The following is a 24,765-nucleotide window of genomic DNA, read 5'->3' as shown; positions in this document are numbered from 1 at the left end:
CTCAGGAACTGTAAGCAATAAATTTTGTTTTCTTTATAAAATACCCAGTTCCATGTATTTTGTTATAAGCAACAGAAATGAACCAATACAATAATAATGCACGAAAATTTTCCCAAATTTGGTGGAAACTAAGTGTGGAGCCATGGCTAATGTCAGGAATCCTGTCGACATTGCCAATTGCAGCGCTCTTAATCCTGTTTGTGATGCCAATTGTCTAGCTACATGACCATGCTAGTTGTTGGACTCTTTTACCTGCCAATAATCCTGTACTAACTGGGCCGATTGCTGAGCTAGGGCTGTGTCTGGAGCTCCCAGACCCCTCAAGCCCATTCACAGACTGGGTCACAAACCCTTCATATGCCAGGCTGGGTCACCAGACCCCACACATGCCAGGCTGGGTAACCAGACCCCTTCATGCAGATCTATGAGCTAGGTAACTGGCCAAAAGGTCCTTGGAAGCCATAGGTTGGAAAGCATGGCTGTGCCGGGTCGATGCCCGAGGCAGATGCCCACCCGCCTGCTTCACTAAAACTCTTTCTCTCTCTCTTTCTCTCTCTCTCTGAAGAACACAAGAATAGCAACAAAACTAAAAAATACATTGGTGCACATGTGCACTAACCCCCCCCCCCACAATTTGCTTACAAAAGATGATGTGCTAAAACCACACCCAATTGGACCCAAGGCAAAAGCCCTGACCAAACTATTCTGTTTTCTCAATAATCCACCTCTTCAGAGTCCTCACCGTACAAATCTACATGTTCAGAATCTTCCACAATATTCCCTTAGCGAGGATAAATGATCCTTACATTTACATACTACACATTCCATCCCAGTCCCAAAAGTCTTTAGCTCATGGCAGCACTAACTCAAAAGTCCAAAGTCCAAAGTCTCCTCTGAGACCAAAGGCAAAAGTCCTTCCAGCCATGAACCTGTAAAGAGTCAAAAACAAGTTTATCTACTGCCAAGATATGTGAGACAGACATTGGGTACACATTCCCATTCCAGAAGGGAGGAATAGAAAGGACAAACAGGCCCTGAACAAATCCAAAACCCAAACAGGGCAAACATTAAGCACACTGGGGCACTGAATCCCCAAAACATTGGGCAACCTTGCTCCTACAGCTCTGCCAAGTGCAGAACATTGAGTTGCCTGGTGCCTGTGGCTTTTCCAGGCTGGTACTGCACACTGCCAGCAGCCCGATGGTTCTGGGCTCCAGGTAGCTGTCCCACCATCCTAGCTCCACTAGACATTTCCTCAGTGAGGGTTCTCTGTGGGGGCTCTGATCCCACTTTTCTGTTCCACATTGCTCTGTAAATGACCTCCACAGCAGCTCCACCCCTGCAGCAGGTCTCAGCCAGAGTCCCTCAGCTTTTTCATACATCTTCCAAAATCTAGGTGGAGGCTGCCACACCTCTACTGCTCTCACGTACTGCTGGCCTGCAAACTTAACACAATGTGAATGCCACCAGGGTTTTCGGCTTTTTTTCTTCTGAGGTGCTGAAGTAGGATTGCTCCAGCCAGAGGGGTGGGATGCAGGGAGCAGTTTGCCAGGGGCAATGACACCTCAGATCTGCCCTCCAGGACAAACTCAGTTCTCCTAGGATGGGAGGGGGGCTCTCCCAAACTTCTCAAATGCCCTCAGGGCCTGTGATGGGTGGGGCACCCATCCAGACTTCTCACATGCCTTTAGGGCTTTTTTCCCATTGTCTTGGCTCTTAGCATCTGGCTGACTCACCGCCAAGATAATGTCTTTAGCAAACAGTTTATCAGCTCGACCCTTGCGTTTTTCTCCCGCTTTCTACTTCTCTACCGCATGGCCAGGCTGCAGATTTTCCAAATCTTTATGCTCTGCTTCCCTTTACATTCTGGCTTTTGAATTAGTTCAATCAGCTGGGCTTACACTGGCTACTCACTCAGTCTCAGGCAGTTTTGCAGCATTTACCCACACAGTTCAAACAGCTGCATTTTCCCAGTCCATCATGGAGTGGCTGCCCTGTTCCTGTGCATATCTGTGGCTCTCTTGTAACTGCTGCTACTGAGACAGGCGCGTAGTAATGGAGACTAACTTTTCCACCTTTTCACCAGGTGAAAACATACTTGAAATTCTGCAGGGACACCCGTCCTCGGGTCATCTGCCCATCTGCATGTGGCACTCAGCCAGCCATCGGGTTTAATTGGCACCCTCCAAGCCTTTTGCCTTCAGACAAACGCAACATGCATTTACCACATAGTCTCTAATGCACATTACACCTTAGATCTTGTAGTTGCAGCTGCAAGGGGCTCTTCCTGTTTCTGCCTCTCTACTGTCTCAATTTCTCAGGCACAACAGGTTGTACCTGGAGATGCACGGTTACCTCAACTCACCACTGGGTTGGTCGTCTTCCCTGGTGTGAGAGGCAGGAGTGGTCAGTTGCTGCATGTCGTCCTCCAGGACATTTATCTGTGTGATGGAGTTTGGATGTGTTGTCCCCTCCAAAACTCATGTGGAAATTTGATCTCCAATGTGGCAGTGTTGGAAACTGAGTCATGGGGGCAGATCCCTCATGAATGGATTAATGCTCTCCCTGGGGGAGGGGGGATTAATGAGTGAGTTCTCGCTCTATTAGTTCCCATGAGCAGGAGAGCTCGTTGCAAAAAAAAGACCCTGGCACCTTCTCTCTCTCTCTTGCTTCCTCTCGCCATGTGATCTGCTCATACCCGCCAGCTGCCTGCCACTTTCTGTCATGAGTAGAAGCAGCCTGAGGCCCGTGCCAGATGCTGGCTGTCCCAGAATCGTAACCAAATAAACCTCTTTCCTTTATAAGTCACCCAGTCTCAGGTATTCTGTTGTAGCAACACAAAACAGACTAAAACACTGTGCTTCCAACAACTCCACTTTTTGCCACAAATCTTGATCAGTTTGCAGCATAGTAATCAGCAGTCAGGCTCCAGTCAGCAGAAAAGTGGCCACCAGGCACCACATGCTCAAGGACAGCCACATTTTCTCCCCTTCCCAAGGGGTTTTGTGTTGTAGTACCTGGTCTATGCTACCTTTCAGTATAGTGTGTAGCAACCAGATCTGGGTCAACAGGATTTGACCTACCCCTACAACTGGTGTAGTCAGGGCAGAGCATATTCAAAGTAGCCACATTTTCTCTTTTTTCCAAGGACTTTGGGCTCCTGTACCTGCTCCAAATCCTGTTGCAGACTACGCCAATGTGGTGCTCTTAATACTGCCCTGACTACACCAGTTGTGGAGCCAAGGCTAAGGTTGGGAATCCCGTTGACATTGCCAATTGTAGTGCTCTTAATCCTGTTCATGACACCAATTGTCTAGCTACATGACCGCGCTAGTTGTCAGGCTCTTTTACCTGCCAGTATTCCCGTACCAACTGTGCCGATTATTGAGCTAAGGCTGGGTCTGGAGCTCCCAGACCCCTCAAGCCCATTCACAGACTGGGTCACATACCCTTCATACACCAGGCTGGGTAACCAGATGCCTTCATGCAGATCTATGAGCTAGGTAACCAGCCAAAAGGTCCTTGGAAGCTGTAGGTTGGAAAGCTTGGCTGTGCTGGGCAGACTCCTGAGGCAGACACCCACCTGCCTGCTTCACTAAAACTCTCTCTCTCTGAAGAACACAAGAACAGCAACAAAACTAAAAAGATACATTGGTGCACATGCACACCAACTACACACACACACACACACACACACACACACATGCGCACACACACACACACATACACACACACAATTTACTTACAAAGGATGTGCTAAAACCACACCCAACTGGACCCGAGGAGAGGGCCCTGACCAAACTACTCTATTTTCCCAACTCTAAGAAACCACAGCTCCAAGAAGTTCAACAAAATGAAAGCATAAGAAACATAAGGAAAATTATGCCGAGGCCCATTAAAATCAAATTGTTTTAAAAATAAAGAAAAAAAAGGTCTTAGAAGAAACTGGAAGGATAAAAAAAAGATAGATTATGTATAGAGAAACAAAGATATGGAAGATAGCGAGTGATAAGACCATAGCCAACATCTTTAAAGCACTTAAATTCTTTTAAAAAGTCAACCATAAATCTTTTACTCAGGAAGAATAGCTTTCAAGAAGAGAGCACAATAAAAACCTCACCAGACATATGAAGGCTGAAAGAGTTCATTGCATCTATGCATTACAGGAAATGTTAAATAAAGTCCATAATTTTAAATTGGTGTTTTTCAAATGTGCTCCATTGCCAATTTGGAAAATCTCCCTACCAGGAAAATCTAATTGGCTGACATTATTTTTCCAAATTGCCAGGACTAATAACAGGAAATTTTATTTAAAAAATTAATTATGGGTATTTCAAAACAATAATTTATGAGTTGACTTAAAATTCAACCACATCTCTTCATGTGTCTTAGTGAGTATTCTCCAACGACCTGGCATGAAAAACGATTTTATACTTCTATAGGTGTGAGTGGTTTCTTTCCATTTGTTTGGTTCCACTAAGGTCATCTATCTGCCACACATCAGTACAGTGGTTGATTCACACTGGGCAGATTTGGTCCTAATTAGTCCGTCATCTGTACCCTGGCCTAGTGTATTCTACCCTTTTCCTGAGGCATTTGCACTTTATGTATTGGCAGTGGGAGCCTGAAGCCTACTCAATTGTGAGCTGTCCCTGCCACTTTCAAAGATCTTGCTTCTTTTTTGAGGCTCACCCTTTGTTGATGTAAGTTGTCTCATGTTCACAGAATTTCTTGCCATTTGACTTTAATTAATTAATACATCAAAGGCTAAAAAAGGCAGATGTCATTTGGAGGACTGAAAAAGGGAGAAGGCTTGGTTTGGGTGTAAGAGCAGGTGGCAAAGTCGGTAAAGCAGCTGCAGAAGTGGGTGCAAATGGTAACGAAGCCCATTATTAGTTACAGGTCAGGAGACTGTTTCCGGGGGAAAACAATATGCACTTTTTACCTGTGACTTTGAAATTTAAAAGATGCCTTTCCCTTTGTACCTCAGTCTTTTCCTTGTCCCATTATTTTTTTATGTAATGAAGAAACAAAGTATTAAACAAACACTGTGAATGTAACTACTCCTGAATTCTCTCCTGCTGCTCCCACAAAACAGAACTCCTATAAAAAGACTCTTCTGCACATTCTTAATCTTATAATCAGTGGAAATATTTTAATATTCTCTCAAAATAACAGAGGTTTTTCTTAAAGTATGCAAAGCAATATGGGCAGTTTTAGTGGCAACCAATATCAGTTGAGAGACTAATGAGATTGCAGACAAAATTTGACTTTTATTTCTTTGGGAGTAGAGTAGGGATGCAGGTGAAGATAAATGTATGGTGAGGGAAAATTAATAAACTAACATTTAGTTAATAGTTACTAAATGCCAGGTAATGTGAAATAAGTATTTTAGCAAATGCTTGACCATCTCACTTAGGCGTGGAACAAAAACTATGAAAGAAAAGAAATATGACCACCTTTTGAGAGCTACCCTACAAAATTGGAAAAATTATCCTGAAAAGAAAGAAGGGCTCTTAGGCCAGCAAGACTTGTTTGTGAAATAATTGAAAGTTAAAATGCCTTTCTTCATATACCGTGTCAATCAAAAGGGAAGCTCGTAAGTAACAGAGGTTAGGGAATGACAGAAAGTTGGGGCAAATACTGAGAATGCCTTTCTTACTATGAACCAGTAGCCCTCCAGACTGGCTGGTGTGTGATGTCGATATGACAAATACTGCTTTATGGTGGAGAAAGATACATCAGTTTTGTTATATACCCAAATCAAATAACTGACTTCCCTTGTTCTGATTCCTCACTCAGCAAGAACCGTTCTGTTCAGATGGCTTTCCACGTAGCTCACCTTCAGGGAGAGTTTGCAGCAGACACGTTCTTGGGAAAATAGAATAATTTAATCAGGCCTCCTCGCCTTGGGTCTGGTCGGGGGTGGTGTGGCACATTCTTTGTAAGCAAATTGTATGTGTGTGGGTGGAGTTACTGCACATGCATGGCGCCACCACTTGGTTGGTGTTGACTGCCCCGGGTTTCCTCCCCGTGTGGCCATGGTCTCGAACCTACAGCTCCGAGGACCGTTTTGCTGGTTACCTAGCTTGTGTGGCACATAGATGACCTGTGTGTGAAGGGTTTGTGACGCAGTCTGGACAACAGGCTTGAGGGGTCTGTGAACTCCAGACCCAGCCCTAGCTCGACACAAGTTCATATGGCAGAGTGCTCATTCAAACAAGTCTACAGCATGGTGACTATAGTTAACAATATGGTATACTCGAAATTTGCTGAGGGAGTAGATCTTAAATGTTTTCACCACACACACACACACACACACACACACACACACACACACACACACACACACACACACACTCACACACACACATACACACACACTCACACACACACACACACACACTCACACACACACACACACTCACACACACACACTCACACACACACACACTCACACACACACACACACACACACTCACACACACACACACTCACACACACACTCACACACACACACACTCACACACACACTCACACACACACTCACACACACACACACACACTCACACACACACTCACACACACTCACACTCACACACACACACTCACACACACACACTCACACACACACACACTCACACACACACACACACTCACACACACACACTCACACACACACTCACACACTCACACACACACATACACACACACTCACACACACACTCACACACACACACACTCACACACACACATACACACACACTCACACACACACTCACACACACACACACACACACACACTCACACACACACACACACACAAATGGTAACAATGTGAGGTGATGGATATGTTAATTAGCTTGATTGTGGTAATTATTTCACAGTGTATACAGAAATAGAAGGATGGAAGAGGCTATAGTTAACAGACTTTAGTAACGCCATTTTCTTGAGGGTCAACTTGAAACCTCTCATGTAATCATTAACTTGAAAAATAACAACCTGGTCACATAAGGATCAGGGGACCTGACCTCCTTCCTCAAAGAATGAAGACTTACTGAAAAGAGCACAGTAAGTATCCGTAGGCGTGAAGAGCATGAAGTTTCATTATACAATAGATTGACATAAACAATAAACTGTAGGACAGAAATAGCGTTTATCCACATAGTTGAGCGTCCTGTAAAAAGCATTGTAAAACCCCTCACCCAAAGAACGAAGGGGTCTCTCATCTCATGTCAGACGTGAGAATGCTGCTTTGTCCATGGCGCAGCTTTCTGTTAATAAATTTTTCTTTACTTTCACTGTTTGGCTTGTTCTTGAAGTCTTTCTCATGAAAAGCCAGGAGCCCTCTTGAGGAGGGGATCGAGGCCCTCCCTCTCTGGAGGTTCTGCCCTGTCTGACCACATACATATATCAAAACATCACTTTGTATACCATAGATACATACCATTTTTTATTTTGTCAATTATATTTCAATAAAACTAGAAACATTAATTTTAAAAATTGGGGGGGGAACCCTAATGTACAACAACACACAAAGGTACTTCAAAAAGTTCATGGAAAAATAGAATTAAAAGATAATACAAATCTTTCCACGAACTGTTTGACGTGCCCTTGTATACTTGTCTCTACTAAGTTTTGATACCTCGATTCAGAATTGCAAATTCAATCTATTGAAATCTAATCTAATCTAATATAGGGACCCCTACGGTTTTTCGTTTCTGAGCTTTCAGGACCAAAGGTCAGAACCTGACTGTAGTAGAATCAGAGGTCAAAGCCACTTATGGATACCTGAGCAGGCAGCTAGCAAGGATTGACATGGTGATGTCCCCTTTATTTTACTCTCATTCTTTGAACTTCTGTAGGTGTTATTTTCTCTCTTTTACAGATGAAGAAGAAAGTAACACTTAGTATAATATGCCAAAGTCTATCCAGGTAAGAAGTGGCAGAGCTAGAGTTGAACCCATGTCTGTAAAATGCCAGAGCCTATTCTTACCAGTCACTTTACCGTACACTGAGGTACTGAGGTTATCTAGAAGCAGTAAACAGTCTAAAGTCACCACAAATTATTATTCCCTGTGGCTAACTTTGTCATACATGATTGTTGATCATTGACCTAGTGTAAGAAAAGCTCAGTTGATAAATATTGTAAAACAAACAAATCAAAGTCAATATTCATCAGAGAAAATAGAATATATAAAAAATACTAAACAATATAGCCTACACAGGTACTATGGCTTTATGTCTCAATCCTGCCAACATATGCAGCAAAGATATAACTTTGCTTAAAGGAACCATTAAGTTGTACTACTTACATTTATATTTTCTGGGCTAATGCTGTAAGTAAAGCCACCTTCTTAAGTATACTTGATTAGAGCAATGAGCATATAATAAGGAGCATTTAATGTAACATCACATAAGTTTTCATAATAATGCTTTCATTTGCATTATTTGCCTTGTTCCTCCAAATAACCTTGTGTGCCAGGCAGGGCTGATGCTTTTTTCATTTTCATTTTACATTGTAAAAACTAAGTTTTAGATTATCAGAAAGGATTCTAAAAAACTCTTTAAAAAATCCTGGATGTGGAATATGGCACAAGGGAGTACTGACAGGTGCATTCTATTTTTTCTATTCTTGACTTTGACATGTATCTGACATTACATTGTCATCCTAGCTGTTGCTTTTGCTTTGTCCCTGTAGCACGGTAAACCCAATTTGGGATTTGGCCTTTTTCTGAATTCATCCCTGTTCTGATGAATACGGATCCCATTTTGTCTTCTGGGCTCCCAGTTTAAGTGCTCATCCTTTGCCTGTTTGCACGATAAGTGTCTGGAACTTTTCCATTCCTATTTCTGTTCTCTTTAGCCGTCTGGCAAACAGTGTGTCTTCATAATAGATAAAGAAACCAAGGATCAAAGAGGTTAATTAAATTATCTTGTGCTACACTTCTAGCAGGTGGCAGAGTTGAGATTTTAACTATCATCTGTCTGACATTGAACTGTGTGTTCAATGCATTAACTAAACTGCGAATTATAGTTATGTTAAAAAAGTCTTGAACACGACCATCTGCACACTGCTTTGTATCAATTCTAATAATGATGCTTCCAGAATGCAACCAAATCTTCAACTGCAACTTTTCCATGTCAAAGACAGAGAACAAGAAGATTTGGTCAATTGTCAAAGCAACATTTTAAATTGGGTCCAAGGGTCGTTTGCATTCCCACGAGTTGTTCTTGTGAGTTTGGAACATCATCACAGCATGGACTCTTAAAGTTTTGCCTAACACAGATGAATGTAGAACATTCACCATAGGCAACCATACTACCAAAGGAATATGTGATTACAGTGAAACAAACTGTCTGCAAATCAATTCTATGAATTCATTCCCCCTGACAATTTTTATTTTCCCTTTTGTAAATCTTTAAAATTTTAAAAATATTGGCAGTACCTCTTTTGGAATTGTATATTAAAGAAAAGTAGATGTCTCTTCAACTATTTTTTGCACTCCATAGAAGTTTGATCCCCATTCAAGAACTTTGATTCCCTTTGAGCCAATTTAGTGTAGCTTAATTTTGTGCTTTTGAAAATTATAGAGCAAAAGAATCAGTAAATAAATAATTCTAATCACTAAATGCACATTTCACATAAGAAAGTGACACAGCCTTAAGAAAACAATCCCCTGAGGCCAAAGCTTTGAAATGTTTAACAAATAGAACTTTCATAAATCACGGAGAGCAAAACTGCCCGAGTAGGACAGATATCACAAAGCACCAGCTCACCCAGTGGAAGCTAAGCAAGGTCATTCCTTGGCCAAGCTGTAAGTCTTTTAGATTTCTTTTTTTTGTATGAAGATAAATACTTTAAAGAATGATTTGATAGCTGGTTCTGTTCAAGTATGGGTTGACTGCCTTTCTTATAGTGAGTTTTTTTATTCATAAACAATCCTTGTTTTTAGCTAGGCATTTGACTGTAAGCTTGTTCACTCTAAGCTGTGAAATGAGAGGTTTGCCCCTTATCAAAGACATTTCAGGCAATGGAAGATTTGATTTCATTAAGTACAGTAGATATTATGTACCTATTATATACGAAGGGGCAATTTAAGGGAATGGATTTTGGAAGAAAACTAGCTGGCTCTGGAACATATTAGCTGTGTGTCCCCAGGCAAGTTACCTCTTTGTGCCTCAGTTTTTTAATCTATAAAATGGAGAAAATGACAGTCACTATATCATAGACTTACTGTGAAGATTGTGTATTAATAAGAGGAAAGCATTTGGAACATAGCTTCATACATGGTAAGCACTCAAAAAGTGTTGATTACTATTATAGATGAATATGCCACGTTAAGATGATCACATTAATTTAAAAAAAACAACAAAAATGTGCTGGGTATATACTATTTGTACACTGAACTTGCCTCACACTATGTAGTTTGCCCCTTGATTGTGTTTTCCCCCTATTGCTTATGAATGTAACAGGTCAGGAATGAAGCCTCGGCTGACCCATTTCCTAAGATGGGTCATCTGCTTAGAGCTGTGCTGTCCACCATAGTAACCACTAGCCCCATGTGGCTGTTAAAATTAAAATTTATATTCATTAGAATGAAATAAAATTTAAAAATTTAGTTCCTCAGTCACAGTAGCCACACTTGAAGTGCTCAATAGCCCCATGTAGCTGGTGGCTACCATACTGGACGGAACAGATAGAGAACATTGCCAACTTTGCATAAAGTTTTCTTGGCTAGTGCGGATAGGGGGTTTTGGACTTTGTTATTGTGCTGGTTCCATGCTAACATATATTAGTATGAACAGCCTCTAACTTAAAAATGAAATGCATTCTGTAAGTTCATTTGCATGTTGGTGGGAACTTTGAAGAAAACTCTCTATGGATCAATTGGATTACGGTAACATGAAGAGCCAATTGACTAACAGATATAAGATAATGTTGAAGCTCATTAGAAATGGAAATTACAAAAACCAATTTAGTTTTGCTTATTTAGCTAGAAAGATTAAAATAATTACCAGGTATATTGCACCATTTTCTACCACCCACCTCTCTACTTGCCTGCCCCTGCAAATACGTACGTTACCCCACTGACGTCAGGTTGGGCCACAGCACTTGCCCTGATTAGTGAGAGTGTAAATGGAAATAACGGTGCCACTTCAGAAGTTCCAGGCACCAGCACTTGATTCTGCCTTCCCTCCTGTCCCTCTGACACAGGAACAGAATGTTCCAGAAAGGAGCTGCTCCTTCAGCCTTGATCCCAGAATGAAGAGGATGTGGAACAAAGTCACAACCAAACCTGAAAGGACTTATACCCTAAGCAAGATATAGACCTTTTTGAGTACACCATTGTGATTCTGGAATTATTTGATAATGCAGTATTATTTGTCTAAATTAAGTGATACCAATTTTGGTATTTTTTATTTTCTTTTTCTTCTACTGCAGTTCTCTCTCTTGGTCAGCCTCTGATGCCATGAAAGGAAGATATGGTTATGAAAAGCCATTGTTACACTGTTATCAATATGTTGGAACTGCTGATACTGCAACATTTGAAATATCTATAGCTATGTCAAAATGTCTTGCCTTTTCTCTTCTGGGCTGACAGTACTGCTGTTGCAAAAGCTGAGCTGAAGTGGATACATGCGGTTTTGGTTTGTTTTCATGTGCATCCTTCCTTGCTTTGTGGAGTGGTCTTTCCCTCTCTTCAATCACGTTGTTTTGATGGGGTGTCACTCTAGATTCCTGCCTCCTCACACTGGAGTCAAAATGTGACCTAGGCCCACCCATTCGTAGTATTATGTTGCTTTGCCTCCCACGGATTTGTCACCCCTTTTCCTCTGGGTGATGGAGCCACCAAAGATTACTCAAAGCCCATCTCTTCTGAGCAGTGAGAAGCCCCCAAAAGGGGTTAATCTCCTGGAACCCTCAAGAGAGAGGCATTCCTTCCATTTGGGAAATTAACCCCAAATTTGGGTACTCTTCCCGCATTTATTCTCCAGACCAGGAAGTTACAGGAAGAGAGAACAGGTGGGGTATTTTCTAAGTACAGTTTAACAATAGAAGCTGGTAACATTCAGTAAGGTGACATTCTATAATGCAGTTAAGTCAATCCACTAACAAAAGCTTGATTTTAGCAAACATTCTCTTCTTACAGCAATTTCCCAGTATCTTTACATATCAATCAGTAACCTGTCTGTCTTTGAGCCAGCAACCTTGCTGTGTTACAATTCTTTATCTTACAACAGAGACTATAGCCTGGGGAAAATTTCCTGTCCTTTGCAAGGTCGACATTTGAAACTGCAAGGCTTTGGAAAACCAGACCCTGTGAAGTACATTTGCTTTATGCATACTCCACAGTATTCCATTCACTTTGGCCCAGTGATTGGTCCAAGGGTGAGCATGAGGCTGAAGTCCTTTTCTGGGACTTTTCATTTCTAGCTGATGTAGAAGGCACTTTTCTTATGAGATGTTGGAGCTAGAACAGTAGGTAGCTGGAGCTGCTTCTGAAGTTTCACTGCCATGTGGAGATAGCCTATATGTGGGCAGAGAGAGTAAAACCAAGTGAAGATAAGTAGAGCTGAGAGAGAACCACAGAAAATTTGGGGAAACAGAGTAAAAGGGTTAAGATTGCAGGACAGAGGGAGAAGGATGTTAGAGTAACCATCAGCTCTGAACTGAGTCATGCCTAAATACCACTCCATTTACTGTCTCTCTGTTTATATAATCTAAGAAGTATCTATTTACCTCAAGCTGGTTTGTGTTGGATTTTTGTCTTTTGAAATAAAAAAAGACCTAATGCACGAGCTGCGCTGAGGAAGCTATGCAGAAGTTATGCTGTTGCTGCACATTGGTGATGCCATTGACTCTACAAATGCAACAGAGCCTGTGATTTGCCCTTTTGATAAAGTTGGGGACTATATCCTGCTCCACTCAACTTTGTGTAACGCAGGTTTCAGAGGACTGCCACTCTAATATCTGCCTTGGATTTTAATAGAAGGATTGCTAGTTCTTATATGGCTCTTTCTCTTTTTTAGGCTCAAGCTGTAACTAGAGGAGCTGGATCAGAGAATGACCAGGGACAAACTTCATGTAGTATCCAATTCCAAATCACAAAACTGTTGATCTTAGTTGCTTTTTTTTTTTTAATTTTAGCTAATTCTCTCTTAACAGGAGACTCATATTGCTGATTTTATATTTTTCTTTCTCAAAGAGGGGTCTTATATTATTTTCTTCACAGCTTAAACCAACAGTCCTTTATTAAGAAGAATAAATAATGGGGCAGGGGAAAGCTGGAAACATTTCTGTGGGGCATCTTCTTTGCCACAGAAGAGTAAGGAAAGGTTTGGGCATGTCATCTTTATTTCATTTGATCTGGATTCAATCCAGAGAAGCAGGCTGCTGAACAAAGTCAGAACAGAGAGTGTAGCCACATGAGGACCTATGAGCTTTCTCTTTGAGCCAGGTCTATCCATCTTTTGCAGGGAGTATCTTCTCTCTCTCTCTGAAAGGGAAACAACAAAGAGTGAAAAAAGAAAATCCACTGGGACAGAAATACAGTACATTTAGTTTAGTTTAGTTTAAAAGAATTCTGAAAGAGATAACTAGAATTAAAGTTGTAAATTACTAGCCCCAGTGCCTCCCCGGCAAAGTTCTTGAGCTCACTGCACTCCCAGACATGACATTCGGTTTCACATGACCTTTCCTTATATATAACAAAACAGCAGGAAAGAAGCATATCAAGTAAATGGCAAATAAAGAGTACACATAATTAGAACAATTTCTCCAGTAATGAAGAGAATTAGACAATTCTTGGTTTTAAATTTTATTTCCCAATAAAAGGAACTAGTCGTTGGAAGAAAGGATTGATTAAAGATTTGGGTGAGAGAAAGTACAAGGAGAAAGCAAGGAAGTGCATAAAGACAAACTTGAAGAATCAAAATGTCAAAAACAATGAAAATTACAATAAATTTTAACACTTCGAGCAACAGCAACAAATGGTTTCCACAAGTCCATAGACAAGGAGAGGGGAGGTGGAAGGGAAAGTTTATTTTTACATACGAATGCTGGGTAAAGATATACAGTAAATGACAGAGTTACAAAAACACCTTTTTGCAATTATTGATAAAGTAATTTATCAGGCAAAGATTATTGATGGGTGTTAAAGCTATTGGGTGAAAGTTGGGGAATATTAGCATGCTCTCAAATTTTTTTTTTAAGCAATGTATAAGTCTGGTGGGAACCACATTAATCAGATGATCAAATTCATTAACACCAATAATGGTATAAACTGTGATTATATAACTCTTGATGTCATGCAATGTGCAGTATACAACATTAACTGTTGTATTCTGGAAAAAAATGTCTAAACTGAAGCTATTCATAAAGAACAATCAGATAAATAAGGATGATAAGATACTTTATAAGACAACAGACCTGAATTACAATTTTTTTAAAAAAGTCATAATCATTAAAGACAAAATATTGGGAAAGAGGACACTAAACTAGGAAAGTAAAGAAAAAACATGATAACTAAATTCAGTGTATGAGTCTTGAATTGATCCTGGACCAAAGAGAAACAAACAGCTCTAAAGGACATAATTTTAGTGACCAATTGAAATAGAGACAATTGCTGTGCAATAAACTCAAAACTCAGTGGCTCAAAAAATAATTTATTGTTTCTCAGGATTTTGTGGATTATTTGGAAGGTTCTGATGTTCTCTCTTCTGGTTTCACTTGTACTTGTGCGTGCAGCTGGAGGTATGGCTAGATGGCTAGGACCCCCTATCTATGTGACCTTTTGTTCTCAGAGGCTAGACTAAGTGTTCCCTGTGCTAGGAGCACAATGTGCATGTGCTTCTCTAGAAACTAAAACTTACGTGACGTTCTAAAACTATATTCATAGAAAAATTAACAGACCTAAGTACTTATATTTACTAATAGATAGAGAATAAAATATTGAAATATTCAGTTAGATTAAAAATAAATAAAAATTCCCAAGAAATTAATAGAGAAAAACCAATGAAAACAAAAATTGGTTCTTTGAAAATATCAAGAATATTGCTAGGCCTCTAGCCAGACTAAGAAAAAAAGAGAGAGGACACAAATTACTAATATAAAAAAATGAGAGAAAGGACTTTATTACAGAGACTATAAACATTAAACAGATAATCAAGGAATACTATGAACAACTCTGTGCCCACAAATTTGATAACTTAAATGAAAGAGCCAATTGCTTGGAAGACATAATCTGCCAAAGCTCACTCAAGAAGAAATAGACTTGAATATTTGTATATATTCAAATACATATACAGTATGTATATATTTATATTCCATAGGCCTGAATAAGCCTATATATACTAAGGAAATTAAATCAATAATTAATAACTTTCCAAAACAAAAAGCACCAGGCACAGATGGAAAGAATTCTACCAAACATTTAAGGAAGAAATTATACCAATTCTGTACAATCTCTCCCAAAAGATAAAAGCAAAGGGAATACTTTTATTTTATATGACTAGCATTACCCTAATACCAAAACCAGACAAAGACATTACAAAAAAAAAAAAAAAAGAAAACTACACACCAATATCTCTCATGAACATAGATACAGCAATCCTCAACAAAATATTAGCAAATTAAATCCAACAATTTATAAAAAGAATTGTACACTGCAGCTAAGTGGGATTTATTTCAGGTATGTAAGGCTGAAAAATCACTTAATGTAACCCATCACACCAACAGGTGATGGAGTTTGGATGTGTTGTCCCCTCCAAAACTCATGTGGAAATTTGATCCCCACTGTGGCAGTGCTGGAAACTGACTGAGTCATGGGGGCGGATCCCTCATGAATGGATTAATGCTCTCCCTGGGGGAGGGGGGATTAATGAGTGAGTTCTCGATCTATTAGTTCCTGCAAGAGCTCGTTGTTTAAAAAGATCCTGGCAGCTTCTCTCTCTCTCTTGCTTCCTCTCACCATGTGATCTGCTTGTACCAGCTGGTTGCCTGTCACTTTCCGCCATGAGCAGAAGCAGCCTGAGGCCCATGCCAGACAAAGCTGTCCCAGAATCATAAGCCAAATAAACCTCTCTTCTTTATAAATTACCCAGTCTCAGGTATTCTGTTATAGCAACACAAAATGGACTAAAACAGCAGGCTAAAGAAAAATCATAAAATCATATCAATAGATGAGAGAAAGCATTTTGATAAAACTCAACCCTCATTTATTATAAAAACTCTCAGTAAACTAGGAATAGAGGGGAGCTTCCTCAACTTGATAAAAAATATCAATAAAAACCCTCCAGCTAAAATCATACTTAATGGTGAAAAACTCAAAGCTTTCTTGCTAAGATCAGGAACAAAGATGTTTTTTCCCAGCACTACTTTTCAACACCAATACTGGAAATCCTAGCTAATGCAGTAACACAAGAAAATAAATAAAAGGAATACTGATTAGGAAAATATGAACAAAGCTGTCTTTGTTTGCAAATGACATGATTATTTATGTAGAAAATCCAAAAAAACCTCAACAAAAACCCTCCTGTAACTATTATAGCAAGGTTGCCAGGACACAGGTTAACATACAAAAGTCAATCCCTTTCCTGAATACCAGCAATGAACAAGTGGAATTTGAAATTAAAAACACAATAACATTTACATTAACACCACAATTAATGAAATACTTAGGTATAAATCAAACAAAATATGTACGAGATACATATGAGGAAAACTACGAAACCCTGATGAAAAATAAAAAATCAGTGGAGAGGTATTTCATGTTCAGAGATAGGAAGACTCAATATTGTCGAGATGTCAATTCTTCCCAACTTCATCTATAGATTCAGTGTCATTTCAGTCAAGATCCTAGCACGTTATTTTGTATATCAACAAACTGATTCTAAAGTTTAAATGGAGAAGCAAAAGATTCAGAATAGGCATCATAACTTTGAAAGAGAAGAACAAAGTTGGAGGACTGGCAAGTTGGAGGACCTGACTTCAAGACTCACTATCAATCTGCAGTAATTAAGACAGTGTGGTATTGACAAAATAGAAGAGTAGATCAATGGAACAGGATACAGACCCCAGAAACAGACCCACATAGGTATAGTCAACTGACCTTTGACAAAAGAATAAAGACCTTTGGCAATGGAAAAAAGATAGTCTTTGTAACAACTGGACATCCACACACAAAAATAGAATCTAGACACATGCCTGAGACCCTTCAAAAAAAGTACCCACTCAAAATGGATCATAGACCTAAATGTAAAATGCACAATTACAAAATTCCTAGAAGATAACATAGGAGAAAATCTGGACGACCCCGGGTTTGGTGATGGCTTTTTAGATACAACACCAAAGGCGTGATCTATGAAAGAAAGACGTGATGAGCTGAACTCTATTAAAACTAAAAGTTTTCGCTCTGCAGAAGACACTGTGAAGAGAATGAAGAGATGAGTCCCAGAAGGGGAGAAAATATTTGCAATAGACTTCTGATAAAGGATGGTTGTCCAAAATATATAAAGAAATATTAAAACTCAATGAGAAAACAAGAAAATATGATGAAGATGTGGGTCACACACAAAATCATATACTTTACCGAAGAAGATGTACAGATTGCAGATAAGCATCTGAAAAAATGCTCCACATCATGTCATCAGGAAAAAGCAATTTAGAGCGATGATGAGATACCACCTGACACCTATTAGAATGGCCAAAATTCAGAACTAAGAAAATTCCAAATGCTCGTGGGGATGTGGAGTAATGGAAACTCTCGTCGTTGCTGGTGGGAATGCAAAGTGGTTGGCAGAGCGACTTTAAAGACAGTTTGGGAGTTTCTTACAAAACTAAACAGTCTTACCGTGTGATCTGGCAATCGTGCTCCATGGGATTTATACAAATGAGTTGAAAACGTATGTTCACACAAAAACCTGCACTTGTACGTTTATAGCAGCTTTGTTTACAATTGCCAAAGAAGTCCTTCAGCCGCTGAATGGATAAATAAACTGTGATAAATCCAAACAGTGGAATGTTATTCAGCACTAAAAAAGATGAGCTAACAAGTCATGAAAAGACATGCAGGGGCCGAGCCCGTGGCGCACTTGGTAGAGTGCTGCGCTGGGAGCGCGGCAACACTCCCGGCCGCGGGTTCGGATCCCATATAGGAATGGCCAGTGCGCTGAGTGCTGGTCACGAAAAAGATAAAATGAGACCAAGTAGAACAAAAATAAAGAGCTTCTATTAAAAAAAAAAAAGACATGCAGGAAATTAAAATGCATATTACTAAATGAAAGAAGTCAATCTGAAGAGACTCCATACTGTATAATTCAAACTATATGACATTCTGGAAAAAACAAAGCTACGGTGATAGTGAAAAGGTCAGTGGTTGCCAGGAGTAAGGGGGGTAGAGAGGAATAAGTAGGCAGAGCACAGAGGATTTTTAGGGCAGTGAAACTACTCTGTATGATTCTATAGTGATGAATACATGTAATTATACTGAGTTGTGAATAACAAATGAGATGCTGAACCGGCTATAGTGCTTATGCTGTAAAATGACAGAGAAATGTTGGCATGGGAATTGTGGCTTCGTGATTTTCTCTGGGCTAAGTGCTGCCAAGGAGAGAGAGAGGACTTGAGGTGACTAGATCCCTCCTACCAGGAAGACTTTTCCAGCCAGTTGTGAAAATTCTCACCTCTGAACCTTCAAGCCCTTGCTACTCACTTCTCTATCAGCATTTGCCTCAAAGATAGTCCTGTCATTCTATTAGACTAAAAGACAGGGAAGAGAATTTTCCAGTATTAACCATGATAGGCCAAGAACTGTAATGGACTTAAATATATTGCCTCAGATAATATCTCTGTATTTCTGTTAGAAAAATTTGCAAAAGACTTTGAAATGGAAACAAAGGAAAGATTCCTGTTCGGTGTCCTTTCTAGTGCAATCTGCCAGTTTACATGATTCTGTTGGGGCCTGTGTTTTTCATCATCCTTGAGCTATTTTACAATTTTTAAGTTGTAGGAAACTGATGGTAATACAAATAATTCTTACCCTTAAAATGCAAATGATGTGTTTTGTGGAGATGTAGTTCATTATAGCCCAATGGTTATTGATCAATTTTGCAGATATTTGTCAATGTGTCAGTATTCCTGATGGCCTATGTATGTGTTTTCTTTGAGTCTCCCTTCAGCCGGGTGTCTCATCTTACTGATTTCCTCATTAACTAATGAGTTTAATAAAATCATTGACATGCAGTAAAAAAAAAAGTATTAAAAATGATTAAAACAGAAATATAAAAATTAGATTAACAGTAGGATAAATAAAACCAAAAACTGGTACTTTAAAACAACAGAAATAATAAAATAGAAAATCATGTTGTAGCATAATGAAAAATCTAACAAAAATGTGCAAAGATATCAAGTGCTTGTAAACAGGAAGACAATATTTAAAAGATGCCAGTAGGTCTTAAGTTAAATTTGCAAATTCAGATGTTGTCCAATCAAAAAAACAACATATGTTTTGTTCCCTTTGTGTTTGTTCATTTGTTTGCTTGGAATTTGATAGTCTTATTCTAAACTCGTCTGGAAAATAGACAAGAAGTTGATTCAAGTACCTATAAGAATTTGAAATACATTAAAAACATTTCAGAATACTGAAGAAAAGCAGTTATTCAACACACTGTGCTCAGATAACTGACTTGGAGTTCAGAAAAAAAATAAGGGTGTATCTTTATTCTTTATTCTAAAATTAACTCCATACTGATTAAACATTTGAATATAAAACACAAAAATAAAAGTACTAGAAAAAATAGTAGCGATTAAAAGAGTTAAATGTATAACAACCATGAACAAAACAAACGAACAAAATAATTAACTAGGAAAATATTTACCAAAAATTACATCACAGGAAAATAGGCTATTTTTTTAATATACAAAGGTATCTTACAAATGATAAGTTTAAATCTCCAAATTCCTACAAAAATTGGTCAAGAGATATAAACAGGAAAAAAGTTACAAAAACAGAAATACAAGGTGTTGATACACATGGAAAGAATTGACCAATCAGTGCACAAATCAATACACAGACACACTTAGATGATGCATTGGGAAATAACTTGAAAAATCATTTTGGCAAGTATGTGGAGAGTCTATAAGCAGGGTTAAAATTTAATTACATTTTGCAGAGCATCATGGCAGTACTTATCAAAATTTAAAATGTGTATCTATTTCATGATACAACAGTTCTACTTCTAAGAAGTAGCTTTGTAAACATACACACGCAAGTGCATAAAATATACCTGTGAAGGTATTAATGGCAGCATTTTTTATACTATTAAAAAAATACAGGACTGTGTGTGTGTGTACATGTGTGCAAGAAATAAATGGAGAGGATGAGAGTGCTGTTGAATTCTCACTTTTATGTTTGTTTTTTCACTGTTTTTAAACCAAACTTGTTTTATTGAGAAACAAACAAATAATAAACAGACCTACTTAAAAAAAAAAATCAATGTCCATTCCAGAGAGAATTTAGACGGACAGCATAAGTAACATACAATTTTTTTAAAAAAAGAACCAGAATTTTGTTCTCTAAAGAACTTTCTTTTAATGTAGTGTTGAACTCCAACCAATATGAACAGCAATTTTTGTTGATTTGCTTTTCTTTCTCATGGGCAGGTAAATTGCCCAAGAATGGACCATTTTGGCCCTGCTGGGTTTCTCCCAGCCTTTTCTGAAAAGTTTGCCTGAATGAATAGTAAGTTGAACCCAGGAAAACCACACAAAAGCTGACAAAAATTACATTTTCTTCCTTTGATTTATGATCTTGGAACATCGTTTTAGGAGGAGAAATCAATTTCACTAAGCATCTAAGTTAAGCAATGATTAGGCATTTAGAATTTTTCCAACAGTCATAGAAAAAAGATACACATTTACATAAAATAGTGCAGCATGTAGTGTCTGGTATCTGCACAAAATCCTTCTTAGATGAAAGTGTCCAATACAAGCTGCTTTCTGTTCTCCCTGCCCCCATAAAACGCACAAAAATCTACTGGAATATATAGTGAGATTTAGTTTTATGTATTTTCTTGCCTCATATTTAAGTAATATGTCACATTTCCATATTAAAGTTGATGTTTCTATTACCAAGACAACACATACGTAAGATGACTTTGAATTTCAGATTTGAGACCCTTCATCAGAAGCATCACGATTAAGATGACATAATTGAGGGGACAGTATTCTTGGATGACTTTGAGTGTATAAATGAAGAGAAATGAAGATTCTGGAAAATATCTCAGCTTTGACATCAGCATTTTAGACATGTGCCACTTTCCATGGAATTTATTTCATGGTGATTTTCCACTAGGCATTTAGGAGCTGAAATAAACATCAGGCTCAGTTGCTACCCCCCATTATGTCAAACCTTTACCTTAGTGGAACATCAGTCTGCTCCTTTCTCAATCCAGTCTACCAGTGATGACAAAACCCCGAAGAATCCATATTTAGTGAGCATCCTATTACAGCAAATGACTGACTTAATAGGTTATTGGGAAAGCATTTCAGCCTCTTGGTTGCAAAAACGTCTTCAAAAATAACAGGGCGAATAGTCCCAGGTCTCTGTGACCTAAAAAGTTTCATGAAGCCAAAGAATTATTTGAGGCCATTCAGCCTAATGATTTAGTGATGATGTCTTTATCATTGTGTCAGAGATGTGGCTCCCAGCTTAATATTTATTTGGCAACCTTCACAAATGCTGGTAGCACTGGCAGTGAGAATTCCATGTCCTGAATATCCTACGGCAGGAACATACTCTTCTGTTTAAACAACTCTAAAAATGGATTTATTTTGTGATGAGTCTTCAACTTCTAGGAAATTAAATGATAAAGTCCAAATAAAGTAAAAGAGTCATACAAATCCAGTGACTGAAAAGCAGACGTCAACGTTGAGAATTAGACTGATAGCATATGAAATATGATAGTTTTCTTTCTTAGTTCAGGTTTTTACAATCTATAAATGGCAACATATGATGATTTCAGAGCAGAAATACAGGAGGGGGACAGACAGAGAGTCCAAACTTAAAAAAATAATTATATTTTATATCATAGACTACGCACAGTATCATAATTAAGCCTCTACTGCCCTCTCGTGGTCAAGTTTGAAAAGGTATTTACAGATGAATCAATGATTAATATACAGGAATAACTAAAAGTGAGGCAACCAGATATCTTCTTTTGTGTGAATATTCCATTCTAACCAACTCCCCTGACTACAGCGTTTTGTTTGGTTATTAAAATTGAATGACTCCTCCTTGGAGAGTCCCAGTTATAAACTTTCCAACCTCTAGCAGGGGCTATACACAGCAAGTTGCATTTGATAATACTACTTACATACTTGGGATTTGAGTATTTGTGTATGTTATAATTTATGAAAAAATAATAGGAAGTAATATTTTCCTGTATAACTTAGACTACTTAGATTTTAAGAAAGCAGACTATGAATTATTTAATGCCATATTTTGTCCTGCATATTAAAATGAAAATTTTAGGAACACAGAGACATGCTTTATTATCAGAATATCAGAATTTAGAAACTTAAACCAGCAATAAAACCTACTGATTTTTGGTGGTTACTGTTTTTTTCCTTTAGGGGAATACTAAAGAAAACTAAAGCCTGCATCCTGACACGTTTTTCTTGGATGTTTAGTTTTAACATCACCTCACATAATTTTATAAGGGAGCCAAAAGAATTTATTTTCACTAATGTAATTTTTGAGCTTCAAAGAAAAACAAAAAACATGAAGTATATAATTTTATTTGGCTACTTTTTTATTCTAATCATAAAACATTCTTTTAACTGAGGAATATGATGGAAATTATCAGTTTTACTGTTGTTCTTTCTGAAGAGCATTTAAAACTGTTTCCCATTTCACTCTGTAAGTTTTAATACACTGTATTAATTTGATGTGAACTGTTATGAAAAAGAGTTACACAGTGAAATTGTGAATTGTCTTGAATTAAAATGTCTTTAATTTTTTCTTAAACTGATCTTTTACTTTGAAACCTATATATGGGATATGATATAATTTTAGCATCAAATTAGGCCGTTAGGACTTAGCTTTTTATATTTTTTTCAATACATATTTATCATGTACCTGTTTTATTAAATTATTGTCTTGGCTACCGAAATCTGTGAGGGGAAACTTAAATGTACTATGAGATCAAGATGCTTGTACCTTTGAGACACACTAAGGGGGCTGTAAAGATAAAGAAAGTGGGAAATGGAAAGTGAAAAAATGGGCTAGAGTTGTAGGAAATGCTTTGAGAACCGAATCAGGATGTGACATCTGAGCTGGGTATAGCAATCCTCGCTTATCTGCACAGTTTTGCTCTCCATGATTTCAGTTACCACTGGTCAGCCACGGTCCAAAAATATTACGTGGAAAATTCCAGAAGTAAACAATTCATAAGTTTTAAATTGCACGTCATTCTGAGTATCATGATGAAATCTCATGCAATCCCGCTCTGTTCCACACTGGACGTGAATCATCTGTCCTGAGTATTTACGTGGTGGATGATACCTGCCCATTAGTTACTTAGTAGCCATCTAGGTTATCAGATCAATGGTTGCAGTATCGCAGTGCTGGCATTCAAGTAAACCTTATTTTACTTCATTAGGGCCCCCAAATTCAAAAGGACTAATGCTGGCATATTGTTATAATTATTTGATTTTATTACTCATTATTGTTCTTAATCATTTTGGGTGCCTAATTTATAAATTAAACTTTATCATAAGTCTGCACGTATAGGAGAAAACAGTATATCTAGGGTTTGGTACCATGTGGTTTCAGTCATCCACTGGGAGTCTTGGAACATATCCCCTGCAGGTAAGGGGGGACTAGCGTGCTTAAGTTGAAATGTAAGCTCCTTTTGAGGGCTAGAGCATTGTCTCTCTTGGTCTCTCTTCTATCTCCCATGCCTCACACATGGTTGGCATTTAATGAATGCTAAATGATTGGAGAAGGAATCTTGATCCAAAGCCCTGGCTTTTCTATGTAATTGCAGCATGGCTGAGGGAAAGGCACTCCAGCTTCCTGAGGCCCAGTTCCCTTATCTGGAAAATAATATAGATTCAAACATGGATGTCAAATGCATTTATGCATGTGAAATACTTAACTCAAACACCTTTATAAAACAGGCATGATGTGCTGAATTAAGTGGTACCAAACACAGGATTGAGTGGAATGTGGATTCATGCGGGCATGGGGAGGTTATCGTGAGCAGAGGAATGAACACAGGAAAGTGGGGAGGTATGTTGAGTGTAATGTGTTGTTAAAATGAGACTCTTCCTATTTTATGAGTGTTGGGGCCTCAATGAAAGAGCTGTAAGTGCTCACACTCAGGACTTCAAAAAAGAGAGGTGCCAGACCACCTAGTCAGAGTTTGCAAAGGGGTGACTTCATTAAATCTTTTGGTGGGTCCTAGTGCATCACTCACGGCAGGAGTATATAAGCGTATAAGGTGAACCTTGAAGCAACCCAGGATACCATTAAATTATACCACGAGAACGTGTCCATGGTAGAGTTTATATTTGCCTAAGTTTAGAATTCCTGTAGTTTAAAACTACCCTTTTACAAATGAGGACACTGAGATAGAAGGAAGTTGAAATGCCTCTCAAAGTGGTAATACCTGCAAGAGACAAGACCAGGACGATCATCTAAGTTTTTTGGCTTTTAGGTCACTCATCTTATTACTATATCCAATGCCTCTTTTGTAATT

This window comes from Cynocephalus volans, chromosome 9, assembly GCF_027409185.1.
Source record: "Cynocephalus volans isolate mCynVol1 chromosome 9, mCynVol1.pri, whole genome shotgun sequence".
Lineage (NCBI taxonomy): Eukaryota > Metazoa > Chordata > Mammalia > Dermoptera > Cynocephalidae > Cynocephalus > Cynocephalus volans.
Note: the sequence above shows the minus strand (reverse complement) of the source record.